Source organism: Myxine glutinosa, chromosome 6 (assembly GCF_964187855.1).
Source record: "Myxine glutinosa chromosome 6, kmMyxGlut1.1, whole genome shotgun sequence".
NCBI lineage: Eukaryota > Metazoa > Chordata > Myxini > Myxiniformes > Myxinidae > Myxine > Myxine glutinosa.
Genome location: NC_136266.1, coordinates 148,986,703 through 149,005,531, shown reverse-complemented (window position 1 = coordinate 149,005,531; position 18,829 = coordinate 148,986,703). Strand labels below are relative to the sequence as shown.

Below are 18,829 nucleotides of genomic sequence, written 5' to 3'. Positions count from 1 at the left end.
TATATAATGTAGTAAGTAATTTTTCTGTTGATTCACCTATATTAAATGATTGTTGATAATCACTTAACCACTCCTTCTTTGGACTTTCCTTTTCACAAGCAAATGGGAGATCTTTGTGTAGGTTATGAAGTTCCTCTGGATATTTCAAATCGACCTCAAAATAATAACCAACCTTTGAATCATTCAATTCTTTTTGTGTAGAGATACATCTTGTAAAACCTTTTTGTAATCTTTTTCCTTTACCCATCTAAGTTTTCCATAAGGAAGAGCCTGAGACATTGCCCAGCCATACAGGTTGTTCGCATCATAATACATCAAGTAGGAGCTCTCTACCGATGGATTATAATTTGGAATGTACTTGTTATTTGCTTTAGCATATCTCTTTGAACAGACTTGTGAAATTCCTCCTCTCTTTGCCTTTTCAATCATCAAAAGCATATCAACATCGGTTATCAAATCCAAACTTGTTTTGTCATTTTTAACATCGCGCTCCAAGCCAATCCAGGAGCAGTGTAATAGTGAGCAGGATCCAATCCATATCCAGAATGACAGATTGTTCTGAAAGCCTCAAACACATCAGCCAACAAAAGCACATCAGTTTTGAGGTACAAATCGTGATACTCACCAAGATTCTTAATGTTATATTTTTCCCAAACATTTTGTGCGTGTACATAATCTTTATCAGATATATGACTATTATTAAATTTGTTATAGAAATTTTCTTTTAAAGGAAGTTGTGTTTCATTGAATCTCTCAAATGAGTCCATATAGTCATAGGGGTAAATTCCCTTTTGTGTTAGAAAATCTTTATCTAAAAAATACTCTGAAAGACATGGAAACTCTTTTAGATTTTGAACCAAGTTAGCCAATGGACTTGCCATGAATTTAAATGTATCAAGAAATCTGATATGAGTAATAGGAGATGTGTGAATTGTTTTTGTGAATGAAATGTATTTCTGATCCGTGTTTGGAATTGCTGAGATACTTCCAGAAGTCTTTGAGAGTTCCTTGATAAATAGATGTGTATCATAATGAGCGTTGTTATGAAGAAAGACAGGAATGAAAGAGGGGAGTTGATAATTAATATTACAACTTTGATGAGCCGGACCTCTATATTTACCAGTGAGATGACAATGGTCTCTAACCTTTAGACCTTTACCAATTTTCTCCTCACAAATATGACAGACATTGTTTTTTATAAATTCCCTTTTTTCTTTACTTGTTAAGGACATTGGTTTATTGGTTTCTCTCATTATCTTGGTTAATCAGACACAGTCTTTTTCTAGTCGTTTCACAAACTCCTCTGGGGTATTTGAGCCTCTATACATCTCTAACTTGTTATATTTATCACCAACGGATGATTTGATATAATAACAAAAACCACAAGGAGTATGTTTTTGATATTTATTTGTGTATGATTCTTTTGGATCTGGAGAAGCAGTATCAATTTTTTCTAAAATACTTTCAAAATCAGCATATATAACAAATGGATGTTTTATTGTTTTCTTTTCATCTTTGAATGTGATCTTTGAGTCTTTTTTAGGCATGTTGATTTATGTTCACCACAATAATTTGAATGTTTATCTAATCTTTCTTGTGTATGGAAGAAGTTAAGACAACGCATACAAATATATATTTTATTTGTTCTTTTACATACTTGTGGTTTTATTAATTTTGTAATATCTTTGATGTATGTATAATGTGAATTTTCGTCTGAATTAAAATATAGAAGATTAATATGAGTTTGTTTACAATTGTCAGAAAGCTTTAAAACCTGAATGTTGTTTGTTTCTGTTAGACCATAAACATTAACTGATAAATTATTCAACTTTTCAAATTTAGGAATATCATTTAAAGTCATCGGAAACTTTAGATCTTTCGTATTTAATGTATTCTCATATTTTTTATAATGAGATACTCTTTCATCATGAAAATGTGGAGGATGTAAGTGTGCTAGAATAGACCAGAGAAAACATTTATTGTCTTTATTTTTGATATTGATAACTGCTTTTCTATTTTTGATAACACTGGTAAATCAATGTAAGAAGAAGCTTTTAGAGGATCTGATTTAAGAATATGAATGTCTATGTAAATAATTTTTCCTATATTGAATCCACTTCCTACGATTGATTTATCCACATCTTGCTCTTGTTTAATAAGTTCATCATAGACTCCTGATGTTTTAAAATCTTGATATGAAGATATAAAGTGTGGCTCAGTTCTCATGTATGGTGTATCTATAACTCCTTCGTCCTTTGTCATTTCTAATTTTACTCCCATATAAAATTTAAGTGGTTTCATTTCTTTTAGTGTTTTTTCAATCAACGTTTGAACAGCAGGTTTAACTACTTCTACAGCATCAACTATAGACTCTGGTTCAGGAGGTTTGAAGTTAAAGACTCTTATTTTAATATGTCCTTTGAATGCACCATCAGAGTTTTTAATAGTAAACAATTTTGACAAGTGTTTGTTAGTTTTAAGATTGGCTTTAAACCCCTTCTTGAGGATGGTTGTTTTACAGACCTTACAATGTTTTGTTTTAGGTGGAAGAGGGGAAAGTTTGTTAAGAATGTTGTATGTATGTTTTGCGGTGAGAATATGTTGTTTATAATATTTTACTTCCTTCTCGCAAGTATCACAATAAACCATATTTAGAGCGTGAGAAAACGTGGTGTTTTACATATATATCACTGTGCTTAAAATAAAACACTTTTGAGCTTTACAGCTCCGTTTTATATATATCGCTGTGCTCAAACTAAAACACTTTTTCACTCAGAATCATCGAAGTCATAACTATCACATGAATACTCAGAATCATACTCAGTCATCAATAAAGCTACTCTCATAACTATCATTTGAGCACAAACTATTAGTATCATAACTATCATCTGTGTTCAATGAAATACTATCATCACTATCGTCCGAGTTCAATGAAATAGTAAAATCTTCACTGCTGTAATGACTCATATTTAATTAGCAGAAAAAACCTTTCCATTTATACCAATATACTTTCTTTCATTAACGGATTCAATCTCTACATTTTTAATATCAAAAGTTATCTTTAAATAATCTCTAACTATCATAGAACGAAATGACATTTCACCAGAAATATTAACATCATTCATTTTACTTAGATCTACACCCTTTGGATTATTAAAGTAAATACAAATTTCTCCACGAGTATTGTTGATGGTCTTATCATTCTTTTTCAAAGTATCGTGGTCAATCACTTTTTCAAGCTTTGAATAAATTGCCAGGAGTAGAGGAGAAACTTTTGTTAGATTTACTTTAATGGATGTCTTTCCAGGTATAGTTAGAGCTCTTCCTTTAAATGAAATAGAGGGGCTCATGTTATTTTCCATAACTGGTTTTACCCAAAAATTTCCATATTTATCTTTGTTCAATTTAACATCTTTGACATATTTTTCTATATCTTTCACCGAAGTAGAGATTGATTGAAATTTGTCTTTTGTGCTTTGAAACATTGTATTTATTAATGAATAAACTTGCGTTTAGTTTAAGTAAAAATTTACCATATAAATATGATAAGTTCTGAAGGATATTTAGAATTTCCAGACTCTCCATATGATAAATTAGAGAATTGTCCGGCTTGTGATAGAATAGGGCTTAATAATGAGGGTTCATATAAACAATGTATTTTCTGTGATTTAATTTTAATTAATGATAATAAAAAATATAAAAATATATATAACTCTTTTAAATTAGAACCAAAAATGAATTACTTTACAAGATTAATAAGAGAGATGAATGTTAAGTATTGTGATGATAATACACCATTTCTTTCAAGGGAAGAGACTATTTGTATTGAGGAAATGTATCAGGGTTTAATGATATTTATTATTCAAAATAATTTTAATGGAAATGTTAATACAAGATACTATATAAATAAAATAATGAATTATTTTGAAATTAAACCCGAACTCAGGATAAAATATAGAGTTTCTAAAATAGCTCAAAAAAAGTTAGATGACTTGTTTTCCAAACATATAAATGAATGATTTTTTACCCGTTTGGGAAAATAAGATAAAATTTAATAACCATAAAAACATTCCAAATTCATTGAGATGTCTAATAGTTGGTTCAAGCGGATGTGGAAAAACCTGTTTACTTTTAAAGATGCTCCTTGGTCCTAATTTTTTAGATTATGATAATTTAATAATTTTTACAAAGTCTAGTTTTCAACCCGAGTATCAACTACTCTCACAGGGTTTTAATGCAGGTCTTAAAAAGGAAGACATTATCGGTTTATTTAAACTTCAAAACAAACTAAATGATTATAATATTGAAGATATAATACAATTATTTTGTGATACACAGAAATCAAAATCGAAACCAAAACCCATAACTTGTATTCTCAGTGATAATACGGATGATATACCTTCACCTCAAGATTTAGATAAATCAAAAAAGAACCTCGTCATCTTTGATGATTGTGTTAATGAGAGAAACCAAACAGTAATGGATAGCTACTATACAAGAGGGAGACATTCTTCTTGTAATTGTATATATCTTAGTCAATCATATTTTCAACTCCCTCGACGCTCAATAAGAAACAATGCCAATACTTTTATTTTATTTAAGTTAAATTCAATAGATGTAAATAATTTTTGGAGAGATAATTGCTCTACGTTATGTAGTAAAAAAGAATTTGAAAATTATATGAAACACACGATTGAAAAATATAAATATATTGTTGTGAAACAAGATGAGATATTAAAGGATGTATTTTTATTTTAAACATAATTACATATATAAATGATAACTATTATTATTAATCTTGTGGGTAAATCTGCTTCAGGAAAGAACTTTCATAAATCTAAACTCTTGAATAGTAAAAATGAAAAGATTGTAAGTTTTTTTTTAAAAACACCCTATGATTCGTTTTGTGAGTACTACAACCAGAGCAAAGCGACCAGGAGAAGTAGAAGGGAAAGATTATTACTACATTTCAATGGAGGAACATATGCGATTGAGGAACGAAGGTCAAATATTTGAGGAGGTCTCTCTTGGTTCTACAAAATATTCACATTGTAAGAGTGAGTTAAATAAAGTAAAATCTAATGGTCTTGGGATTTTAGAAACTAATCCTGAAGGAATGAGACAAATTATTAAACAATTGTGTGGTGATGGAGTTAAGATTTTATCATTCGGTTTTGATATCGATGAGGAGACTCAACGCAAACGTATGAAAAGCAGAGATACAAGTATTAGTGAAGAAGAAATAACAACTCGTATTAATACCAATAAAGAATTTGATGAAATATTTAAAGAAAAGGATTTATTTCAACACATTTACTATAATGACAAAGACAAGGAAAATTTTCCCATTGACCTTTACAATTCATTAAATGATATTTTTCAATAAATAAATACAGAAAATGAATACCGAAGAAAGAGTAAGAAAGTTTAAAGAACATCAAGAGTTGGTTTCAAAAGTTGTAAAGCAACAGGAAGAGATAAAGAAGAAACGGAGACAGAAACTAACTGGTGAAGAAGCCTTTGAAAGAAAACAAGAGAAATTTTTTAAACCGCTTTTAAAAACTCAACACCCTACAGTTCCCACGGTAGAATTTACTCCGAAAAAACTTCAAATGCTCAAAGATTTTAGTCAGATAACAAAACAAGAACTTGGAAAATTAGAATATAATGATGAAGAATTATTTCAGAAACTTGAGGAGGTAAATCAACCCCCTAATTATGTAGTGGAAGCTCTTCAAAACAATGAATATTTGGCAGATTCAAAAACCAGAGCAGGTCTCATTCCAACAGAAGAACCAGCAGTGTTCCATCTTGTGAAAGAAAAGGTATTGATATTTAATGATGAATTGATGTTCTTGAGTTCTACTCAACCAAATGTTGAATTAACTCCAAGATTAATGTTTCTTCTAACAAACCCCGGATTCAGCGGTTCAAAATATTTTGAGGAACCACTTGATATGGAAAGAGAGGAAGATAGGGTATATATTGAGTTGCTAAATGCACTTGATTATGGAGTTTCTGTTGCTGGTAAAAGTAAGAAGAATGAGAAGGAGAAACATATTATTGATGCTTTAAGTAAGCTTGGTTCGGGTGTTAGTTTTCTTCCAAATGACCCATCACAATTAGTTAATAGGCTATTATTGTTGTTAGGTAGTAAGAAGGCTGGAAACAACAATTGTTTTAATGAATCCTCAGCCATTTTAGATCAGTTGATGAATATGAAAATAATTAATAAATGTCAATACAAAGATATTTTATTAGATATTAAATAAGATGAAAAGCACAATTCTTAGTTTTAATTTCACAACGAGCGATTACACAGCTTCATTCCCTTACCCACTACAACTTGACCCCCTTACCTCATATGAGGCATCTTTATTGTCGATGGAAACTTATAATACCTTGTTTAATATCACAGAGAAAAACAACAAGTTTAGTTATAATCCAGGAAGTGGATATAAAACTATAACCGTTTCACCTGGAGCTTACGAGATTTCTCAAATATCTTCAGAAGTCTCTCGCCTTATGAAAGAAAAAGGTGATGAACCAAAAAATATTGTAATAGATATTCAAAAACACACTTCAAAATCAACTATTAAACTTAAAAATAATTATAAAGTTGATTTCACGATTGAAAATTCGTTTAGAGAGCTATTGGGTTTCTCTTCAAAAAAGATTGAAAATAACGGGACGTTTTACAGTGATAATGTTATCCAAATATCCTCCGGTATAAATTCAGTATTAATTCATTGTGATTTGATTGATGGTGCTTATAACAATGGAATAAGAACAAATACAATATTTTCATTCAGTGCATACTCAACCCCGATTGGTTATAAATTTAATATGCAACCAAAAAATCTTGTCTATTTACCTGTGTCAGGAAAAACCATATACAGAGTAAATTTTAGGATAACCGACCAAGATAATCGTATGATATCCTTTAATGATGAAATTATATCCATCAGAATTCACCTACGTGAAGTTTTTCAATAAATAAATAATGGTTATTGTGAGAAAACACGAGTTGGGAAAATATAAAATAATTACAGGGGAGGGCATGTACCTTTCACCATACTATACAAGGTATGTGGGTAGAGGATACTATAAACCTAAGAGACAACGAGGTGTAGGTCATCAATTTCGAAATAAAGGAGTTGGGATAATTGATACTCTAATGGGTATTGGTTCAACCATCCTTAAACATAAAGACCTAATTGGTTCAACTGCTTCTGCCGTGGGTTCAGTTGCGGGTGCTATAAAGAGTATAAAAGATGCTCAAAAGGAGTCTCATAAATTAGAAGCAATCAAAGAAATAAAAAAAGGTAAAACTCAACTATCTTCACAAGAACGACAAAAAATCATTAAAATACTTGGGTCAGGGTTTCAACAATTTTAATGCTCTATAAATACAAGTATGGAAGCGATTGATAGTATCTATGATTTGGATGATACGATTATCATTTCAAACTCCACTAAAAAGGAAGACTATTTTAAGGTAAATGCTATAACAGGAACAGACTGGAATTCAAACGGAACAAAAAGTTTTGAAATAAATAATCAACAAACTTACTTGAATATAGCTGATAGTTTCTTGCTGTGTAAATTTAAATTCACTAAGGCTGCGAATAATACTAATGCTACACTCGTAAATGATTTCTTCTGGAAAATGTTTGACAGTGTCCGCCTGTATATTGGAACACAAGAGGTTGAAGCGGTTGATTATATCTCTGCTACATCTGAAATGATGAAATTTACACTATATTCGTTTAGTGATAGAATGGGTAAGGGAGCTGTTGAAGGTTTTATTCCTGATATGTCAACGGGTACAAACGCAGACCCTGGTTATAGTCAAAGGAAGTCAATGTATAATGATGACGCAAAAGCTGAGAATAGTTTTACCGTAGCAGTACCTCTGAAAGGTATATTTGGATTTTGTGATTATGATAAAGTTTTGTATGGGCTTAAAATTAGATTTCAACGACAAAGGAATGATAATGTAAATAGATTGCTTTTTGGGGTTGAAAATGCTTTTGGAGAAAATAATAAATTTGTTATTAATGATTTGTGTTGGTATATCAGTGAATATACTCCTAATCTTAAAACGGAAGAGATGTTAAATAGAAGACTTAACTCAAAGAAACCGCTAAATGTATCATACCTTAAAAGAAGATGTCAACACGTTAAACTGGAACACACTACCTACACTTGGAATTTGGGTGTTCTTCAAGGAAAGCCACGATACCTCTGGCTCATTTTTTAAAAACCAGATGGAGAGGACGGTACTAATAAGAATAATGCGCTGAGTGATAATGCTAAGGTGAAACAACTTCGGGTTTCTCTTGATGGCACATTTTATCCGCGAGATAGATTGGAAATTGATTGGGAAAAAAATGATTATGCGGAAGCCTACAAGTCTTACCAAAAGGTGTGTGAAAGCAACGGTAATAATGATCCTATTTTGGATATGGTTGCGTTTCAAAAACTTTATACAATCTACGCAATTGACCTGAGTTCTCAAAAGGAAACTATAAAGTCTAATCGAGTGGATACTTCTCTATACATTGAAAGAGGGGAGAGTGAAGAGGTTAATGCATATTGTTTGCTTTTGGAGGAAACAGAATTACAGATTAATACAGATAATGGTGTTATGATTAATATCACATAGGTTTTTTCTCATAAATAAATGGTTGGGGTATATGTTAATCAAATCAATCTTAATAAATTAACATCTTGTATTCAAAATCAAAAGCCTTGTATTATTAATGTTAATACAATTCAAAGAAAAGGAGCTGTAAGAATTGATGTTTTACTCACACACACACAAGTAAAAACACTAAATGATGTTGGATCTCTTAAAATTAAAATGACGAAACCTATGTTAAAGAAATATTCAATAGACGAGTCAAGAGGAGGATTTCTCCCGTTTCTAATTCCTTTATTTGCTGGTTTAAGTGCGGCGGGAGCATTGACTGGTGGTATTTCAGCAGCGGTAAAAACTGCTAACGAAAGGAAGGCACAACTAAAAGCTCAAAAAGAATTGGAAAGACATAACAAGGAGTTGGAGAAACAAATTAGTGGAAGTGGTGTAATTGTAGATTTTGCTCAAAAACTTGAAAGTCTACCTGATAAAGCTAGATTGTTGGTTAGAGATATGCTTTCCTCTATCGCTCAAGCGGGTGTTAAACTAACTAAACGGGGTAATGGATTGTATCTTTCTCATAAATAAATGGATAAATGGTTTAAACAATTTGGAAAGAATACAACGTCAAATATAGAACTTACTAAGTATTGTAAAACACTAAAAATTGATAATGTGGTTATTTGTATGAGAGATGAATTAATACATATAAATAAGAATACAAAGAATATTATTATGAATTTAGACACACAGAATGGTTCTCATTGGGTTTGTATTCATAATAGTCAGGATAAATATTATTTTGATAGTTATGGTATGCCACCACCTGTTGAAGTAATACAATTCTTACAGAATGGTGTTTATCAAACATTTCAAGTTCAAGAAATTAATTCTAAATGTTGTGGTCAATTATGTTTATATGTATTATTTCAACTCAACAATAATGAAAATTTTAATGATATCATTTTTAATCTAATATAAATGACATGTTGGAAAAGATGGTTCTATCTTTGGAAAATCCTCTCAGGATATTGATTTATCAAATTATTATACAAAGGCACAGGCTGAACGACAAAAATATAGTGTAAGTAAAAATATTAATATGAAGAATACTTATAAATTAATCAATTATCCAAACCCTACAGATGCAAATGACTTAATTAGATTGTGATTTATCACAATATATATATTTAAAGAAAACAGCACGTTTTGTTAAACAAGTAAAATTTACAACCACAACACCTGGTTATACTGCCCATACACCTTTCCTCATTGAATTTAACTACCTGCTTACAATTGAATTTTATAAAGAAGGACATATAGTTAATATGCGAATTAATAAATGGGGGTACGATATGCCTGATTTAGGGTATAATTGGTCTTTTTCAATAAACATAGAAGACCTACATGATTTGAATCGGTCTCGTAAAGAAGAATATTATCCACTTGGTGAGGATATGGATTTATGTGGAAGTACAATTAATAAACAACAAATACATGGTTTTAAGAAAAGAAAAATATATGATAGTATAGCGATGGTTAGCATGACAAAGAAGGAAGGTCATGAGATAAGGATAGAAAGCCGAGGAATACAAACCGATTTGGTAGTGGGAAGATGGGGTGGTATTACCTGTCATAATATTAATCTCACATATATTTCTGATACATAAATGGCAGGAAGAAGACTACAAGAGAATTATAATTTTTGTATTCAAGGATACCTACAAGAAAAGGGTGCTCGGTATTACATACCTTATGATTTGGAGCATATACATGGGAATTTTGTCATAAAAAACTGGCCTTATACTGATATTGTTAAACCCACAAATAGAGACTTGTTTAAAGTATTAAATAAAAATGAACTTCTCAAAGTTATGAAATATAAAACTCTTTTAGAAATCGTCAACAAATCTTATTGGTATCCTATTATGAGAAAAATAATTATAGATACAAGAATATCTCAAAATCCAGATGAGTATATGTATAATATTCTTTGGGGTTTAAACTCAAGGGTAGCAAGGGATGAGGAAGGAGTTGAAGAAGAGAAGGAGAAAAGAGAGAAAAGAGAGAAGGAGGAGAGGGAACAAAGAGAGAGGGAGGAGAGGGAGATGGAAATCAGAGCGATTCAAAAAAGAGTGGATGTATTACAGCAAGAAGATCAATCTCAACTCACCGAAGAGGAAAATAAAGAAAGAATGAATGCTGTGAAAATATTGATATCAAAAATTGCTAAGATAAATGAGGAAGGAGTTAAAGAAGAGAAGGAGGAAAGAGAGAAAAAGGAGAAGGAGGAAAGGGAGAAAAAGGAGGAGGAGAGGGAGAAAAAGGAGAAGGAGGAGAGGGAGGGAAGGGAGCAAAGAGAGAGGGAGGAAAAATATAAAAAGATGGAAATCAGTGAGATTCGTAAAAGATTGAGTGTATTAGAGCAAATAAATCAATCTCAACGCACCGAAGAGGAAATTAAAGAATTAACAACTCTTATGAAGATAATGGTTTCAAAAATAACAACGTCTGTCTTCAATTTCAGGGAGGAGATTTAAACGAGAAAGTGGTGAAGAAGAAGAAGAAGGAAAAGATTATGTGATTGATGATGTTGGTGTCATTGACTTTAGTTAGTTTTTATTTGTAAATAAATGGAGGAGAGAGTGAAGGCATTCCTTAGGATTCTTTATGTTTTAAAAATAAAGATTTAAATGTATATGTTGAAAACCAAAAAGGTTTTGATACTCTGTCGGAATTTTTCTGATAAATAAATATGAGTTATTGTCTCAAATGTAAAAAGAAAACTAAATCTAAAAATATCTCTTGTGTTAAAGCTAAAAATAATAGAGTTTATCAAAAAGGAATATGTCAAGTATGTGGCTCTAAAAAGTGCCAATTCATCTCTCCTAAAAGAGGAGGAGACATACAAAAGTTTCTGTCAGGAAGTAAATTTACAACAACTGGAATTCCAGGGGAATTACACCTTCCAGGGTATTCTTTCTGTGGTCCAGGAACAAACTTGGATAAAAGATTAGATGAGGCTGACAATCCTAAACCTTGGTCTAAACCTACAAATAGGGTTGACGAAGTGTGTATGAAGCATGATATTGCTTATGGGAAAACCACTACGTTGACTGAAAAACATAAAGCCGACAACGAAATGTTGTATAATTTGTCTTTGATACAAAATCCAACGTTGAGAGAGAAAGTTGATAGGTTTATTGTGAGAAATTTGATAAATGCTAAATTGAAACTTGGTCTTGGTTATTCCTCAAAAAACTATTAGGCTCTAATGATGTCATCAAGACTGAGGAGCTTTTGGCTGAAGAATTACACAAACCTATAATCACAAAGTTTAAAAGAAGGAAGGTTTATTCTAAATACACTGACCACATATGGTCCGCTGATTTAATTGAATTGAATAATGACAGGGGATACAGGTATGCTTTAACCGTTATTGATTTGAGGAGTAGATTTGCCTGGGTTGTCCCTTTAAAAAATAAAAGGGGTGATACTTTAATGTTAGCCTTTAAGCTAATATTTGATCGGGATAAAAGGAAACCAAAGAAGTTATGGACTGATGAGGCAACAGAGTTCTATAACAAAATATTCATGAAATTTCTTAAGGGGAAGGGTATTAAATTATACAGCACCTTTAATGAAGGAAAGGCAGTTGTTATTGAGCGTTTTAATCGTACTTTAAAAGAGAAATTATATAAAAAATTCACACAACTCGGTTCTCAAAAATGGGTGTATTTAATTCAGGATATTGTAGATAATTACAATAATACAGTTCATTCATCAACAAAATCAAAACCATCAGAAACATTTACAAAATTAGAATATGAAAAGGAGATTAATTTGAGAAAGCCCAAGTTTAAAGTTGGTGATATTGTAAGAATATACAAATGGAAAAGTCATTTTGAGAAAGGTTATACACAAAAATGGACTCGTGAATTATTTAAAATCATTGATGTAATGGATACAGTCCCTTGGACCTACAAATTATATGATTTAAATGGAGAAGAAATCTTGGGTTCATTTTACTCACACGAATTACAAAAAATACAAGTAAGCAGATAATACCCTTGAAAATAATAAATAAATAAATAAAATGTAATGGGGATACGTTTTTAAATCTGTGAACCCCAAACACAGAATCCCACAACTTTTTAGTTGGGGCTTAACTTTTGTGTGTGTATAATGGGGATACGTTTTTAAATCTGTGAACCCCAAACACAGAATCCCACAACTTTTTAGTTGGGGCTTAACTTTTGTGTGTGTATAATGGGGATACGTTTTTAAATCTGGAACCCCAAACACAGAATCCCTCAACTTTCCAGTTGGGGCTTAACTTTTGTGTGTGTATAATGGGGATACGTTTTTAAATCTGTGAACCCCAAACACAGAATCCCACAACTTTTTAGTTGGGGCTTAACTTTTGTGTGTGTGTGAGTGAGTCATAATAATATACAAACCCTAACCCAACCCCAACCCTAACCCAACCCCATCCCTAACCCAAACCCATCCCTAACCCAACCCCATCCCTAACCCAACCCCAACCCTAACCCTCACATTCAAAATCCCATCCCTAACCCAACCCCATCCCTAACCCAACCCCAACCCTAACCCTCACATTCAAAATCCCAACCCTAACCCAACCCCATCCCTAACCCAACCCCATCCCTAACCCAACCCATCCCAAACCCTCACATTCAAAATCCCAACCCTAACCCAATCCCATCCCTAACCCAACCCCAACCCTAACCCTCACATTCAAAATCCCATCCCTAACCCAAACCCATCCCTAACCCAACCCCATCCCTAACCCAACCCCATCCCTAACCCAACCCCATCCCTAACCCAACCCCATCCCTAACCCAACCCCATCCCTAACCCAACCCCAACCCTAACCCTCACATTCAAAATCCCAACCCTAACCCAACCCCATCCCTAACCCTCACATTCAAAATCCCACCCAAACCCTAACATAATCTTTCTTTTATTCTTTTTTTAAATACGTATTTCTTTTTCTTTTTTTCCCTCTTCCTCCAATTCTGTCTTTCAAGGCTTTCAAGTTTGAAGAAGTAGAAATGGGAAGAAAGAATTTTCCAGCATTTTCTTCCTCGAACTTTCTTGATATTGCTTAAATCAAGCGTCATTAAATAAAGAACATTGTTCATTGCTTTAGAATCCAAAGAGTCTCCAAGAGGAACCCCACAGGTAGAGTCTCCAAAATAAAACCAACTTTCCAAGTTCCCAAGGTATAACCACATTCCTGTTGAGCCTCCAAGATAGGTATCACATTCCGAGTCATCAAAACAAAACCCCCATTCCGAGTCTCCAAAAATATAACCATCTTTCCAAGTCCCCAGGGTAGAACCACAATTTTCAGAAATATTGGGGGTTTCCGTGATAAGTCTCACATAGTATAACTGCGGACCATCAGGGAAAACTTCCCTTTCCCAATTTTTTAGGGTTTCTATGATGTGTCTCACATAGTATAACTGCGGACCATCAGGGAGAACTCTCCTTGCCCAATTTTTTAGGGTTTCTATGATGTGTCTCACATAGTATAACTGCGGACCATCAGGGAGAATTCCCATTTCACAATTTTTTAGGGTTTCTATGATGTGTCTCACATAGTATAACTGCGGACCATCAGGGAGAACTCCCCTTTCCCAATTTTCAGAAATTTGTGGGTCTCCAATGTATGACTTGTATTCTGGCTCATCAAGGTAGAACTTGTTCAGTGGGTTTTGTTTTGATAACTCACAACAAGTATCATCATGGTAAAACTCTTTTTCAGGATTTTGTGGATCTCCAAGGTATAACTCTTTGGCTGGGTCATCAAGGTAGAACTCGTTCTGGGGGTCTTGGTTGTTCAAAATGTCTTCAAACAAAAAAATAACTTCATCCCAAGTTGTGTTAAAAGCAGAATTTTCATTTCGTATCTCAGATACAATTTCCTGTGAAAGAAAATAACAATGTATTAATTTAATACAATATTTTTATTTGTATAAATCAAGCTCTATGAATATTAAAATAAACTTTGTTAAGTCTTACACGAGTCTCATCTAAAAAAAAAAAAAATTAAAATAAATAATTAAATTAATAATTAATTAAATAAATAAATTAATAAATAAATAAACAAACTTACCTCCATTGATAAGAGGTTCGAGTCCAGTTCATCAATCTGAAGGTTGAGTTCTACAGTACACAGGTAGTAGGACTCCAAGGAATAGCAAAGTTATCCCATTCCATTTCGGCATAGTAGTCCATTCTCAAGTGAAGCAGAAAGCGTGTTTGAAAAAGCCTGTGTGGTCGGTGCCTTTTATAAGGACTGGGTGTGTCATTTCCTGTGGAAATTCCCTGGGCGTGTCTTAACTGGAAATGATGTGATGGGAATTCCCTGAAAATGATGTAATGTATTACCTGGAAATGATACAATGCTAAAGAGTTTATAAAGTGGGTGGGGCTTAGCAAAAGCGGGCGGGGCTTAGCAAAAAGTGGGTGGGGCTTCGCAAAAGTGGGCGGGGCTTAACAAAAGGGGGTGGGGCTTACCAAAAAGTGGACGGAGCTTAACAAAAGGTGGACAGAGCCTACCAAAAAGTGTGTGGCACTGGATGCGCTCAAACAAGAACATTGAGGGAGGTTTACCATTTTATCTTAGCTCAGTTAAAATATCTTAATAAAGAACCAAACTCAAACATATTTTTTGTTAATATATTAGATGGTGAAGAGAGTGGCAAGAGAATTAAATTTTTTCCCACGCATAAACAAATATTTGTAGGGTCGTTGTTTGAGTGGGCCAAAGATGATTCACCAGATGATATTAAGAGTAAAAGGTTAAAAGGTCCATAAGGTCAGAAGGATCACAGGTTCACACAGAAGGACCATTGTTTAAGTGGTCTAATGAATAAGGATAACGTGTCAAAAGGTTAGAAGGTTCGTAAAGAACAGGGTGAGAGAAATAGAGGTGTTTAGGGGCAATGAGGGAGGGGAAAAATTAACGTGCAAGTCAATGGGAAAAATGAGAGTGTCCCAGAAGCAACATATATACACTACTACTGGCCCACTCTCTCTTGTCTCTATCTATATATATATATATATATATATATATATATATATATATATATATATATATATATATATCTCTCTGGCTTCACGAAAGCGGGGGAGTACACCATCTTGGATGTGAATCTCTGGGTCGCTCTTGCGAGATCGTTTGGCTGTCTACGTTCTACGAGCCTGTTGGAGAGAATTGTCTGGGGCTATACAACAAGAAAATACTGGTTTAACCACCTTTACCAGTATTTGGGGTTGGTTGTCTGATGACCCCTCCCCACTTTGTCCTGTCAAAAGCATCCTCCCTTACCCTCAACAACTATATGTTTATTGACCATATCCTTCCAGATCTTCTTTGGTTTACCTCGTGGTCTTTTCCCCTCAACTATGAAACTGGTGACTTTTTGGACAGACTCGTCAACTTTCTCAACACATGCCCAAAACACCTTGAAGCACATATGCAAGATTTGGTGAAGATTGTACAGACACACACAGACACACACAGACACACACAGACACACACAGACACACACACACGAATGTGTGTGCACTAGACTGCCCGTTGCACCGTTGCTTGCACAAAAAAAAAAAGAAGCACTTCCCTCGTGTACAGTATCATCAATGTTCCTGCTTTTGTTGAATTAATCTGCTACTTTTGTGAACCAAATATTTTGTGGATGGCAAATGCAGAAAGTACCAACAATATATACAGACTTGTCATTTAATATGGAATTTTTTTTTTGTGGGGGTGAACTTACTTTTCAAGATGTCTTAGAACCAAAAGTTCATTGGAATTATGTTGAAATTATTCGAGATTTTGTTAATGTGACCTTTAAAAGAAACAAAAACCACATTTGACATTTCGAAACAAATAAATTGATCCTTGAAAGTGATGTAAACTGATATCGAACTCAATTCATGGACAGTACTGTGTTAAACTTCTGTATGTTTTCCAGAAGTATCTCTTTATTTTGCACATTAGCCAAATTTTTTTTGAACAAAAACAAAAGTTAAATTACGACTGGGATTACGGACAGTAAAATTACAGTTCAGTACTTCGTGTAACCCACACGAGCATTCAGGAGAGCACGTACACATTGAGGCATGCTGTTCACGAGATTTGCCAAGGTTTGGACAGGAATCGCTTGCCATGCAGTGACAATAGCCTGCTGCAATTCACGCACAGAGGTCGGCTGCTGGTCCAAGTGGTAGATTTGACGCATTAATTCTGCCCACAAGTTCTCTATCGGATTCATATCCGGGGACATGGCAGGCCACTCCATATGCTCTACACCACGGTCAGCAAGAAAGTGTTGGATCATGCGAGCACGATGAGGCCGTGCATTGTCATCTTGGAAGACAAAGTTTCCTCGAAAGGCTGCACGAGCAAATGGAAGCAATGTTTCTTCCAGAATGGCCCTGTACTTGAACTGGTTCAGGTTTCCATTCAGGACAACCAGGTCAGTTTTGCCCCCTGCATGAAAAGCAGCCCAAACGGTCACCCCACCACCTCCAGCTTGGACTCTTGGCACTATACAATCTTTGTTGTCGGCTTCATGCACTTGCCTGCACACTCGGACGCGGCCATCTTGACGATAGACCAGAAATCTAGACTCGTCACTGAAGATCACGTGATTCCAGTGTCCTGGCTGCCATTGACGGTGCTCTCTGGCCCACTGCAATCGGCGCTGGCGGTGTTGTCTGGTCAGGCGTGGCTTTCTCAGGGGACGCCTGGCACGATAGCCTGCTTGAACCAGTCATTGGTTGACTAGCCTTCTGGATACAGGCACATTTGTCAGTTGCTGCCACTCAGCCCTAAGCCGATTAGCTGACTTGGTACGGCCATTGCGGACTAACCGGTGCAGCTGGCGATCATCCCTCCTTGTGGTTCTGCGTGTATGTCCTGGCCTCGGTATTGGAGTAGGGACACCCCTCTGAGCATTTCGTTTCAGGATCTTTGACACCTGACCTTGAGTGATGCCATACTGCCGAGCAATAGCACGGTCTTTCATGCCGTAATTTCGTAAAACTACCACTCCATGACAAACAGCATTGTCGAGTTGACGGACCATCTCCAGAGGAAGCGGCAATAACTTTTGGAGATGTGCAGCAGTTGTTTTCCACTAATACAGAACGCAACAACCCTTGTATACCCGACTGTGAAGCCAATCGTCAAATGCACCTGTCTGTACATTTTTCCACGCCACCTATGATATAATCCTGTTGTTGACTTCTTGCTGTGACAGACAATCAGTGACATGGTTCTTTTGACAAATAAATCACCAAAGTGTAAAAGAAACTCACCAGATTGATATACTGAGTTAAGAAAGTAAACCCAAGTCAAGAAAAAAAAATAATTCCATATTAAATGCCAAGTCTGTAGTTGGGCATGTGTGAAAACTGGATCACACAGGTATAGTCGAACTCATTGCAAAGTTTGATCTTGAACCTTATTTATTTATTATCATGCCAAATGCTTGCTGTACTGGGAACTGATGTCGTTGCCAAACAAATGGGAAGGACTCGTCAGTGGGCTGTATTGCGATGCCGGGAATTAGCACTGCTTTGTGTGATCCTGCAATTGTTGCATGCAGTTGTTGCCTTCATTGATGATGACAGGTGATCCTTCTGTATATTCAGCCTTAACAACTCAGGCTAAAACCAAAATTATGTTCAAAAACCTGAATTTGTCAAATACATTGCTAACTTGCGTGCATGAAGCAAAAACGTGCCGGTTGAGGTCATTAGGTCACCGATAGGTAACACAAAATTGAAGGCATGAGAACCCTGCCTATTAGACCTAATTATACCAACCAGCGTCCATGGTTGCTTAACAACCTGTCAAGCCGCAGATAAATCTGTGGCCTCAGTCGGAGGTCAGTAAGCGGGTCTGAGAGACCCCTCTTCCCCCCCCTCATGAAAGCTCTTGACCCAGAACCCATAACAATACCATGGTAATCAGTCCTTTTTTTTTTCTTTGCATGGGTCAGCTTCTTGTAATATGTGACAATTTAATTGCACAAGTAATTTACTTCAGTCTGCCTAAAGTTTAAAAAGTCAAAGTCTGTAATAGGTCTATAACTTGAGAACGACTAAAGGGATCTAATTCAAACTTGGTACAGATATGTATAATGATGT

The 18,829-nt window shown here is 34.5% G+C and overlaps 1 protein-coding gene across 10 annotated transcripts in view; it reads left to right on the top strand.

The window, feature by feature from the left end:
* Positions 1-18,829, top strand: part of LOC137412902 (uncharacterized) — a 68,862-nt gene that overhangs the window by 37,392 nt on the left and 12,641 nt on the right. The window lies entirely within an intron of this gene.